This window comes from Lissotriton vulgaris, chromosome 2_1 (assembly GCF_964263255.1).
Source record: "Lissotriton vulgaris chromosome 2_1, aLisVul1.2, whole genome shotgun sequence".
NCBI classification, from domain to species: Eukaryota; Metazoa; Chordata; class Amphibia; order Caudata; family Salamandridae; genus Lissotriton; species Lissotriton vulgaris.
In genome coordinates this window covers 986920181-986933493 of record NC_141687.1, presented here as the reverse complement: position 1 = coordinate 986933493, position 13313 = coordinate 986920181, and the positions used below count along the sequence as shown (strand labels likewise).

Genomic DNA, 13313 nt, shown 5'->3' with positions numbered 1-13313 from the left:
AGGCTCATAAGGGCGTATGGAGCGCTGTGCCATTGCAGCTCTGAGAAGTTCGAAGCTATGGCCTCACATAGCAGGTACTCGGTTCGCTGCCTGCCGGTGATGGTGCACTTTCCACGGCCAAGGCTGCCGTGCAGTAATGTTGAATACCAATGCCCTGCGCATTTGAAAGGCACACTGACAGCGCCCTGCATTCCAGCTTTCTCACGCAGCCTGCACTTAGCTTTGTTCTTCGTTTTATCCGACTGCCGACGCGTTTCAAGGCCAGATGGCCCCTTCTTCATGGGCGGAAAATCATGCAAAAGAAACTTGGTTTTGTTTCCGGTTTTTATTAATTTCCATGACCTTCCAAGAAGCGGAAGGTGACTACTTATCCACTGATGGCTTGTGGGGCATGGAGTCCGTAAGTTCAAACATGAGTTTCCAATTTTAAAAGTTCATTATTTCCTTGAGTAGGTGAACAAAGCCCCAGGTCAGGCTCATAAGGGCGTATGGAGCGCTGTGCCATTGCAGCTCTGAGAAGTTCGAAGCTATGGCCTCACATAGCAGGTACTCGGTTCGCTGCCTGCCGGTGATGGTGCGCAGGGCATTGGTATTCAACATTACTGCACGGCAGCCTTGGCCGTGGAAAGTGCACCATCACCGGCAGGCAGCGAACCGAGTACCTGCCATGTGAGGCCATAGCTTCGAACTTCTCAGAGCTGCAATGGCACAGCGCTCCATACGCCCTTATGAGCCTGACCTGGGGCTTTGTTCACCTACTCAAGGAAATAATGAACTTTTAAAATTGGAAACTCATGTTTGAACTTACGGACTCCATGCCCCACAAGCCATCAGTGGATAAGTAGTCACCTTCCGCTTCTTGGAAGGTCATGGAAATTAATAAAAACCGGAAACAAAACCAAGTTTCTTTTGCATGATTTTCCGCCCATGAAGAAGGGGCCATCTGGCCTTGAAACGCGTCGGCAGTCGGATAAAACGAAGAACAAAGCTAAGTGCAGGCTGCGTGAGAAAGCTGGAATGCAGGGCGCTGTCAGTGTGCCTTTCAAATGCGCAGGGCATTGGTATTCAACATTACTGCACGGCAGCCTTGGCCGTGGAAAGTGCACCATCACCGGCAGGCAGCGAACCGAGTACCTGCCATGTGAGGCCATAGCTTCGAACTTCTCAGAGCTGCAATGGCACAGCGCTCCATACGCCCTTATGAGCCTGACCTGGGGCTTTGTTCACCTACTCAAGGAAATAATGAACTTTTAAAATTGGAAACTCATGTTTGAACTTACGGACTCCATGCCCCACAAGCCATCAGTGGATAAGTAGTCACCTTCCGCTTCTTGGAAGGTCATGGAAATTAATAAAAACCGGAAACAAAACCAAGTTTCTTTTGCATGATTTTCCGCCCATGAAGAAGGGGCCATCTGGCCTTGAAACGCGTCGGCAGTCGGATAAAACGAAGAACAAAGCTAAGTGCAGGCTGCGTGAGAAAGCTGGAATGCAGGGCGCTGTCAGTGTGCCTTTCAAATGCGCAGGGCATTGGTATTCAACATTACTGCACGGCAGCCTTGGCCGTGGAAAGTGCACCATCACCGGCAGGCAGCGAACCGAGTACCTGCCATGTGAGGCCATAGCTTCGAACTTCTCAGAGCTGCAATGGCACAGCGCTCCATACGCCCTTATGAGCCTGACCTGGGGCTTTGTTCACCTACTCAAGGAAATAATGAACTTTTAAAATTGGAAACTCATGTTTGAACTTACGGACTCCATGCCCCACAAGCCATCAGTGGATAAGTAGTCACCTTCCGCTTCTTGGAAGGTCATGGAAATTAATAAAAACCGGAAACAAAACCAAGTTTCTTTTGCATGATTTTCCGCCCATGAAGAAGGGGCCATCTGGCCTTGAAACGCGTCGGCAGTCGGATAAAACGAAGAACAAAGCTAAGTGCAGGCTGCGTGAGAAAGCTGGAATGCAGGGCGCTGTCAGTGTGCCTTTCAAATGCGCAGGGCATTGGTATTCAACATTACTGCACGGCAGCCTTGGCCGTGGAAAGTGCACCATCACCGGCAGGCAGCGAACCGAGTACCTGCCATGTGAGGCCATAGCTTCGAACTTCTCAGAGCTGCAATGGCACAGCGCTCCATACGCCCTTATGAGCCTGACCTGGGGCTTTGTTCACCTACTCAAGGAAATAATGAACTTTTAAAATTGGAAACTCATGTTTGAACTTACGGACTCCATGCCCCACAAGCCATCAGTGGATAAGTAGTCACCTTCCGCTTCTTGGAAGGTCATGGAAATTAATAAAAACCGGAAACAAAACCAAGTTTCTTTTGCATGATTTTCCGCCCATGAAGAAGGGGCCATCTGGCCTTGAAACGCGTCGGCAGTCGGATAAAACGAAGAACAAAGCTAAGTGCAGGCTGCGTGAGAAAGCTGGAATGCAGGGCGCTGTCAGTGTGCCTTTCAAATGCGCAGGGCATTGGTATTCAATATATATATATATATACATACATATGCACAAAAACTCTCCGTATCTGGATTTTCCTTTGCAGGAAGCCAAGCAGAGCACGGACCACGACGTAGTTGCTTCAATTAATTTAATCACCATGTACAAACAGAAAGGGCAGCCATATATGTATGTATGTATATATATATATATATATATATATATATATATATATATATATATATATATATATATATATATATATATATATATACACATACATACATACATACATACATACATATATATATATATATATATATATATATATATATATATATATATATATATATATATATATATATATATATATTTATATATATTCACCAAAGATTTCCTACATGAGGAAACAATAGTCCGCACTCAGCAGGATTTAGTATTGCCCAAAGTTCCTTTAATTATTCAGCAGCATCCAGTATACAAAGGAAATACCGACGCGTTTTGTTATCCTCAGATACCTTGATCACGGTAATTTTTGCACATTTAAAACACCCTATTAAGAGTGAAAACCCAGCACATGTGACTTCTGATGCCACTATCAACCTCAACCTCCAACCGAGGATTCTGGTATTTGCAGTCAAAAGCATGCATGTTGTGAAAATTAACAAAACGGCAGTGGCTTGTTACAAAAGAAAAACCCCCTGATTTTGTCACATATGTTATTTACATTTTCCCTATTTGATAGATCTCTTTTTGTTGGCAGCATACTATTTACATTTTATCCCCTCTGCTCGTGTTTATTGAGAAGACAGAAGGTGTTGTTTTTCCCTTTCAACATAAAGCTTTATTCATGTTAGTAGTTAACATTACCACGTTTGCAGTATAACGCAAGGTAATGTTTTCTGTTACTTCGAGTCTCTTTTTAGAGGGAGGGTTCTAACGAGATCTTTGAGGTGAGTTTTCATTTTCAATTATAATTATAGGATTTACCAAACGGAGCTCCGATTGTCTCTATTCACCCGAGAAGTGCCCATATATATTTTTTTATATTCCTTGCAGCCTGCAGTTTATATTGCGATCAGGTGTTGTTCGCAACTTGATTTATTGTTGTTCAAGGGCTAATTACATTATAGGCAGGGTTGCTCTACCTCTAAATATCAATTGCTCATATTTAGGCCCTCAAGTGTGCTATCTAGCTTTTTTAGGAAGTCATGTCATAATTGTACATCGACTTCTTACCCTCTTTCTACTGTGATGTTGTTTTTATCACTTTTAAATGTAGGACCCTCCACTTTACAGTTTTATAACTTAATGCTTAAAACTGACATGGTTACTTTTAGTATTGCTGCATTTTCGTGATGAAATTATGTGACAAAGAAATATATCAAAAGAAACCATAACCAACTGCCCATAAAAACCATTTGACATGGGAAGAAAGGCTTACCATCCACCATCATGTACGCCAATATTAATTAGATTATTTTGCTTCAAAAAGTACATCACAAAATGCATAACTCTCTTCCATACAGTTTTTCCCCTAAAGATGGACATATAGGTCTTCACTTTGGTTGAGACCCCACTGTGTAAAAGTTCTAAAATTCAAAATGTGACATGATTCTCTGAGCCTCGAATTCTTCTCCCGGTCACCACCCCTCTCATGTGGAGATAGTGTTTCGAGGGCATAGAATCGTAATGATTTCCAATCACCTTTATGGCTCTGTTCCATATGTTTTGCAACTGCGTTGCTCCTGTCCTTGTTAATTGTCTCTCGCACGTCTTTGAGTATTCTCTTTTTTTAAATTTCACACTTCGTGCTACCTATATATTTCAGTGAGCACAGACATTCAATCACGTAGACGACAAATTGGCTTTTACACATGATTAATTCCTTTATTTGCCATTTCTTTTTGTTTGGTAGTACATCTTCCGTTGTGTTTTTTGCAATCTGGCAAACTTTGCATGTATGGCATTTTAGGAACCCCTTTGTTTTTAGCCATTGAGTCCCTTTCTTTTTTTCCGGATCTTGATGATGACTGTGCACCAATTTATCTCTTAGGTTTTTGGCACGACGGAATGTGATGTTTGGATGTTTACCCATTATTTTACTGGTTATCGTGTCCAATTGCAAGAGTTTCCAATTTTTCCTAAGGATTTGTATGATCCAGAATTAGTCTTTCAGTTGTATCTTCCGGTTTGATGTTGTTTGCATTCCCTATTCCTTCACGATTGCCATCCAACATGTCCTGTCTTTTCTTCTCATTGGCTTGTCTCCAGCCTCTTTTGATGATGCCTTCTTTGTATCCACGATGTTTAAATCTCATCACTGTTTTTTTGCTGTGTTTCTCCCATCCCTGTTGTTCAGAACAGATATGCCGTAATCTTAAAAATTCACCATATGGGATGTTATCTTTCACTGATGATTTGTGGAAACTATCCGCATGTAAGGTGGCATTTGTAGATGTCTATTTTCTATGGGGAGACATCTACAAATTTGTGAGGCATGCACCGGAAATGATTGCTTTTTTGCTTTTTTGTTTATTTAAACATGTTGTCAACCTATCTCCATTTACAGTGAAAAGAGGAGGTACGCCGAAACGCGAACTGTCTCGTTTTACCTCTCGGTGAAATAAAATAATCGAACTTACCCCTTGACTGCGTGCGGTCTCCTCACTTCTTTGGTTGTGAGAACTGGAGCTGATATATATATATATTTATTTATTTATTTATAAAGTTTTATATATATATTCTCCTATAACAATCACTTGACAAACAGGGTGGTCAGATGTGCACCGTCACTTTATCTGGTTGTATGAAGCACTGTCACTTTAATGTTTAAATCACGTGGTTTTAGCATTATAAAATGAAAAAACAGTAAAAATATATAAACCAACCGGCTTACCAGAAGCGCGTTATGTGATCAAGTCCCCCCGTGAGGGACAAAACGCGTAATGGCTGTTGCTGCGCTGACTATGGAACCTAAATAAAGTCCAACTGATAAAGCCACAGTGGTCTGTGCTCTTTTCTTGCCGAGGTAACCGGGCTATCAGGGAAGAGTTTTTCTACATAAGACAGGAGCGTTTTTCTGTCTTTCGACCTCAAACACAGACCCCTCTGCAACTCGGGCTTTCCAAGTTAAAGGAGAGACCAGTCTGGCAATGGACTTCAAAACAACATCTGGGAGGATTATATTGTGGTTAGCCCGCCAGCACAGCACATCACGGACTGGATTTACCGGAGCTGAAATCGGGAGTTCCTTCGTTGTGGTAAAGAGCGAGTGCGAGTCAGTGGACGCGGAGTACGACGTAACCGACAGTGGGGAGTGAGCAGGTGAGCCCCGGGCAGTGAGTGTATAACTGAAAAGCTGGGAGCGAAGTTGTGGCGATACACCTAACGGAGGAACACAAAGGGACATTAAATCTAATTTGTGGTTCCTCTGCAAGTCAGATAATATTTAAAAGGAAATTTCCAGTAGAAGAGCAATGGCAGCAGACGCGCTAAGAGAGAGAGAGAGCAGGCAGCAGCTGTGATGTTTAGTGATGAGAAGTCGGCAATTACGGACTCAATTACCCAGAAAACCCCTGCGCAAAAAACAAGTACTGGAGTAAAGGATATATGCAAACTCCTTGAGAAGGCAAAGCGTGCTGAATAAAAGAAGTGGTGGGAGGCAAAGTCCCTGCAAAGGTACATAGACGTTGGTCGAGTACCACGAGGATTGAGAATATTGCTGGCCCCAGTTATGAGGCACCGGACCGGGAAATGATGCGAGAATGGGCAGAGACCAATCTAGAATCATCTTGCAAGCTGTTATTTATTCTGGTAAAATATGCAGAGAAGGACTGTATTAAATTGGCAGAAGAAATAGATAAATGAAACCATGAATTTGACGAAATGGGTGAAATTGAGCTGGTGGAAAAAATGAAAAATGATATACAAAAAGATTGAAAAAAGAAAAAAAAATCATCCTTGAACGGAAGGTGTTCAAATATCGCAGAGAGAGATGTGATTATGAATGTGGCAGGATTTTCACATTTGCCCGCAAATACGAGGAGATAAAAGCAGGAAAAGCTGGTACTAAACATAATTTAAAGGGAAATATAGAACGTACAATCTCAAGCTTGCAACCAGATCTGACTTCGGCCTCTGATGCAAGTTCTGCAGCTGAGAGCAAACATGAGCAAGAACAACAAAGAACAAATAAAAGACAAGGAACAAGAAAATTTTCACTCACTGAAGAGGTTGATTTTTTATGTCAGGAGCGCCTGCAAACATTACGGCCACGGAAGCCACAAGGCAACCTTGCAGCAGCAGGAGTAGAAAGCGCAGGGAGAGGAGGAAAGCAGGCAGGCGCAGGAAACAATTACAATTCAAGACATCCAAAACGCCAACAGAAGCAATTTTGGCGCAAATAAATACGGAATGTTCTGAATCATCCCCGAAAACAGTGATTAATCTAACGGATATGGTCCTAAACAAGACTGAGGAGCAACTCTTATCCATGAGACTTTCGTATTGCCCTGAGAGCTCTTTTAACTATGTGGCTACAAGAGTTGATATATATAAGAGTGTGCGGAAACTGAAATTACAAAAATATTTCAAACAGAACAATTGGTCCGAAGAAACCGACCAGCCAGTTTCCAACAAACCGGCCTCTCTATCAGGAGATGACACCATTGCAGACAACAATGAACCAGATGGGCAACTGGAAATTGTTCTCGAAGAGCTATTTGAGGAGGGGGATGTTTCCTCCACCACACAACAAACGCCTTTGTCGCCGGTGATTGTACAGCCTACAGCCCATACACCATTTAAGCCTCCATCAACTTTCTACCCAATGATGTTGAAGCACACTATAGATAACTTTCAAGACCAAGTAGTGCAAGACCTAAAAAACTTGAACAAGAAAGTTCTAAATACCAGCCCAGTGGACAAAGCGCGAAGCAAAAATACAAAGGAGCTTCAATACCATCAACTAATGACCAAACTCAACAAGGAGCATAATATTGTCATTAGAAGTGCAGACAAAGGTGGAAATGTTGTTACATCTGTGAGGCCATGAAACAACTGAATGACATTGACTGCTACAAAAGGTGCAGCAAACAAACACTCACGGCCACACATGGGGCGTACAATCTGAAGCTTTTAGCCTGGAGAAGTACTGGATTATTGACTATGGATGAATACAAATATTTGAAGAACAACAATCCAGTAACACCCATCCTTTACTTCATTCTGAAGATTCACAAGGATACAACGAATCCTCCAGATAGGCCGATAATTTCATTCAGGAACAGCATTTTTAAAAAAACTTCCATCTATATTGATTTTTTCTCCAGATACATGTTCAATCTTTAAAAACATATATTCGTGACACTGGTGACTTTTTACAAAAGATATTTGATTTTAAATGGAATGATGGTTTCTTGTTAATTACACTTGATGTGACGTCTTTATATACATCAATTAGACATAAAGATGGCCTTAGAGCCACCAAATACTATCTGTCACGCAGAGGCCCAGAACATAGCAAACATACCGAAATGCTATTGAATTTGACAGAAAGTTGCCTGTTGAATAATATCTTCCTATTCCAAAATACTTATTACCAGCAAGCAAGAGGTGTGGCCATGGGAGCCAGCTTCTCCCCCAGCTATGCTTGTTTGCATATGGGCTGGTGGGAGGAGCTGGTTCTCATGGTTCAACATCGGGAAACTATGACCAAACACATTAGAACCTGGTGGAGGTTCATTGATGATCTCTTTTTGATATGGCAGGGCACTGAAGAGGAAGCGTGAAAATTCATTGATGAAATGAATACAAATCAATTAAATCTTAACTTCTGTGCATGCATCAGTAATGAATCAGTGAACTTCTTGGACTTGGAGGTATATATCAATTTAGGCAAACTTGAGACTCGCCTGTACCGTAAACCAACTGCAGGAAATGCTATTCTGCACGCGAGCAGTGCCCATCCAGGGCACCTAATTCAAAGCATCCCCTATGGGGAATTACTACGATTAAAACGCATTTGTAGTAATGACCAGGATTTGATACAAGCTCAGGGCCAATGCATAAAAAGATTTCAAGACAGAGGGTACGGCAACAAATGTTTAGATAAAGCCCTTAACAAGAGCAACCAAGAGAACAGAAACAGTTTATTGAAAACCAAACATGAGAAGTCAGATAAGAACAAGCCTAAAGACAAGTTCAGGTTTATTCTTAAGTTTAACCGGCAGGAGGGTGCAGTTAGAAAAATAATAAAGAAAAATTGGCACCTGATTAAACAAGATCCTATCATTGGCAAATCAGTCCCTCAACAGCCGGCGGTTACATACCGCGGGGAAAATCCATGCGAGACCCACTGGTAAAAAATAATCCTTGTGGTCCACCTGTCAAAAATACATGGTTATCCCAGTGGAATGGCTTCTTCAAATGTAAAACATGCAAGGCAGGCCAGCACGGGGTGTCTATGACAAAATATAAAACCCCCTTTAGTGAAAAGGAAATTGCCATTGACAAGGCACTAAATTGCAAGTCAGACCATGTAATTTATGTATTGGAGTGTACGTGTGGATTAAAATATGTAGGTAGTAACATTTTACAAGGTCATAAAAGAGTGCTACAACAGCTCAGGGCAATTAAAAACAATGACCCTTCCTACCCGGTGGACCGTCATTTCAATGAAAAACATGGTGGTAATCCGAAAAAGCTAAAATATTATTTAATAGACTCAGTTCCGATAAACAAGAGAGGAGGGGATCGAGCTAAAGCCCTTCGTAGATTGGAAATGACATACATTTTAAACCTTGATACCAAACACCCTGGGGGTTTAAATGCCGCGGTGGAACTGTATTCTAGGCTTGAAATGTAAATTGTAACTGTATTTGGTAAACTGAAAATGAACATAATGTCAATTGTTGAAAGTTGGGATGATTCTAACCTATATGGCGGTGTAGAATTTTAGGTATTTATTTTTCATATGTAAATTCTATGGTTTTATATATGTATTTATTGATGCATCATTTTTTAGGAAGATTCTTATGTTAGATCACCTGAATATGAAATATACATAGTAGTCACTTATACTATAACAATAACATTGAATTATGGTCAGGATAATTTTAAGATTGGATTTGTGTATTTTTTTCTTCTTTCCAGATCCTCAAGCAAGAAATTGATCTCACTTTGACAACATTGCAGCTGCTTACAAACCTTGCTTTTAAATTATTTAAATTATTTGGTTTTGCACAGTTGAGTAACAAGTATTTTTTGCACTTTTTTGCACGTGGCTATTTAAACAACCTGCCCAGTGAATCACAATATAGGGATAATCAATGACAGTATTTAAACTGTTATCCCGTTCAAATGGATATGTCATTAGGAAGTTGTGATATTACAGACAACAAGATGTAACAATATTCTCATATAAGGATTTTGGACTTTTATTTAAAATCTAATGAAGGTTCAACAATACATAATGTAGATAAAAATCTGGGTCATAGTCAGTACAGGGTCAGGTGAGCCTAGATCTGCAATTAAACCCAATATAGAGGCGGGGGTCTAGGAGCTCCATTTTAAGACCCTTTATGCTGCACCAGTAGGTGTAGAAATCCGCTAATACATACACCCAGACTGGGGGATGATGATGAGCTGCAATTCTCCGTTGAGGAAGTCTATATTGCTATAGGGAAGTTGGCCTCGGGTAAGGCCCCAGGCCTAGATAGGCTTCCCGGTGATTTATTTAGGGATCAACCGATGATTTGGGCTCCTTACCTCTGCGCCCTCTTCGATTATGGGAGGTATGGAGATACCGGGTACTTGGTTGGGAGCGGAGATTGTGCCAATCTTTAAGAAGGGTTCTCCTCTGCTCCCAACCAATTACCGGCCCATTAGCCTCATAGACGTCCCTCAAAAAATCTTCTCCCGACTAATTCTGGACCATTTACTAGAGTGGATTGAGGAGTATGATATCCTCAGTCCCTACCAGGCAGGATTTAGGAAAAAAACATCAACCGTGGACCATAATGTTATTCTGGAAGACAACTATACTGGAGGGTGGCAGCCTCTACATGGTCTTCGTGGACCTCCGGTCTGCGTTTGACCTAGTACCCGAGGGCAAATTGTGGGCGGTGCTCTCGGATATGGGTATCCCAAAGGCAATACTGCTGGCCCTGATGAGGTTGCATACAAATAACTATGCACAGGTTAGATGTGGGAGGGACGGGGTGCTGTTGTCCATGCTCCCAGTTTCCAGGGGTGTCAGGCAGGGTTGCTTCCTGGCACCAACTCTGTTCTGCCTCTATGTGAATGGTGTCATATCACCCTTGGACGCGGTTCCCAATAACGACGCACCCAGATTGGCAGGCAGGAGGGTGCCAGCGATAATGTTTGCCGATGACACCCTCCTGCTTTCCAAATCCTCTATGGGGCTCCAGCGAGTGCTCGATGGCTTTATCGACTTTTGCCGCTGTCGTGGACTGGAAATCAACGCTGAGAAGACTACATTTAGGATTTTCAGTCCTCCGGCACACACCCGCCCAACACTGCTTCTGGGCAAGGTCAGATTGGAGAGGGTACAGACTTTTCAATACCTGGGGGTGACGATTAACGAAAATCTCTCTTGGGGTCGGCAACAGGTCAAATCTCAACTCAAACTCTCCCAACTAGTGGGTGGCATCCTCAAAATGTTAAATTCATCTACATTAAAACCACTGAGTCCCGCACTGGAGATTTACAAAGTTAAGGTGAGAGCAATGGCCCTTTATGGTGGGGAACTCTGGGGACACTCCTTTCGGCCTGAAATTGCAAATGTGGAGAACAAGTTCATGAGACAGTTACTTGCACTCCCTCAAAGTACTCCTCTCTTCCCTTTGAGACTGGACCTAGGACTGAGCTCTATCCAGGATGAGCTAGCTCTGAAACCCTTAAGGTTTTGGCGTAGGCTATGGATAACCCCAGAACTGTCTAATTACAGGTCTGAATTAAAGGATGTGCTGAGCCATGCTAGTGCAGCAAAAATCCCCTGGCTTGTATTCGTAAAAAAACAAGCTAAGGAAACTGGGACTATTGGTCCTCTGGTATGATCCAAAACAGGCATGCTGTGGGGTCTCCGGTAAAATGCTTGCGAAGTCCTTTATGGATCACAAACAGAACATATGGTTGCATGACTCCAAAGTTGGATCCTTGACAACAACTTTTTTAACATTTAAACACACTTATGCCTTTGAGGAGTTTCTGGATGTCAATTACCCAGTAGGAGCAAGAAAGTTATATATCCAATGGAGGCATGGAACATTACCACTAGGGGCATTCGCAGGCAAGTGGTCGACTTCAAGAAGCAAATCCTGTCCTGGGTGTGGTGCGCTCACGGGGGATGAATTGCACATGCTCCTCTTTTGCCATGTTTACAGAAAAGCTAGAAAGTACTGGCTGGTACCCCTATGTAAGAATATGGGATTTGACAAATGCTCTGTTGCAATGAGAGTCTTGTAGACCGATACATCTCCACATATAGTTTTTGCACTCTCAAAGTTTCTTTTAGCAATGTGGTCCAAAAGATGTTCCCTCATCAGAGCGCTACCCAGGGGTGATTTTACACTGTGATTGTTAATCTGTCTGCTAAATCTCTCCTATGAAATCTGTTTTTATGAAGTGATAATTTTATCTATTCTCGGTTTTATACAAATGTTTTTACTGCAATCTTTTATGACTGAAATTGTCGAAATAAAGACTCAATGAATGAATGAACATAAAAATTCTGGTTTTATATATATTTTTGTGTGTGTATATATATATTGAACATGTTTTATTTATTGGCATATGTATGTGTGATAAGCTAAGATAGGTGTATTTTATAGAATGAAATTATTTATATTTATATTTGTATATTTATATTGAAATTTTCATATGTGAGTACACAGTTGTTCAGTTACTGTATGAAATCAAGTTATGCATTTAAGCAACACTTTGTCCATTCCCCTATAACAATCACTTGACAAACAGGATGGTCAGATGTGCACTGTCACTTTATCTGATTGTATCAAGCACTGTCACTTTAATGTTTAAATCACGTGGTTTTAGCATCATAAAATGAAAAAACAGTAAAAATATTTAAACCAACCGGCTTACCAGAAGCGTGTCATGTAATCAAGTCCCCCGTGCATGAGGGACGAAACGTGTAATGGCTGTTGCTGCGCTGACTATGGAACCTAAATAAAGTTCAGCTGACGAAGCCACAGTGGTCTGTGCTCTTTTCTTGCCAAGATAACCGGGCTATCAGGGAAGAGTTTTTCTATATATATATATATATCTATATATATATATATCTATATATATATATATATATATATATATATATATATATATATATATATATATATATATATATATATATATATATATATATATATATATATATATATATATATATATAGATATATATATATATATATACACATATATATATATATATATATATATATATATATATACAATACACATATACATTACCTACTGGCCTATTACCTTTCTTGCGTCAATATGTCCCTTTTGCATACATTACACCTGACGTAGGTATAATGTGGCGCAGGGGCTAACAAAGTGGCACATCTACCTAGATGCGTCACTTTGTAAATATGACTGAATAAGGTGCATTATTTACAGCACTGGTGCGTCACAAAAAGTGACGCTCCGGTGGCGTTAAAGTGACGCATGGCTTCATAAATGAAGGCTTCAGTCTTCTACACATGCGTCATATTAAATTTATGACGTATTATGTTGGAAGTTCTTACAGATACGTCAGTATTTCAGACGTATCTGTAAGCGCAAAAGTGATGCATTGCTGGAGTGTGTTTCAAAAATGAAGCAACTCCAGCA

The 13313-nt window shown here is 41.1% G+C and overlaps 1 protein-coding gene across 1 annotated transcript in view; it reads right to left on the bottom strand.

The window, feature by feature from the left end:
* STK39 (serine/threonine kinase 39) overlaps positions 1–13313 on the bottom strand; it is a 1290321-nt gene that overhangs the window by 761360 nt on the left and 515648 nt on the right. The window lies entirely within an intron of this gene.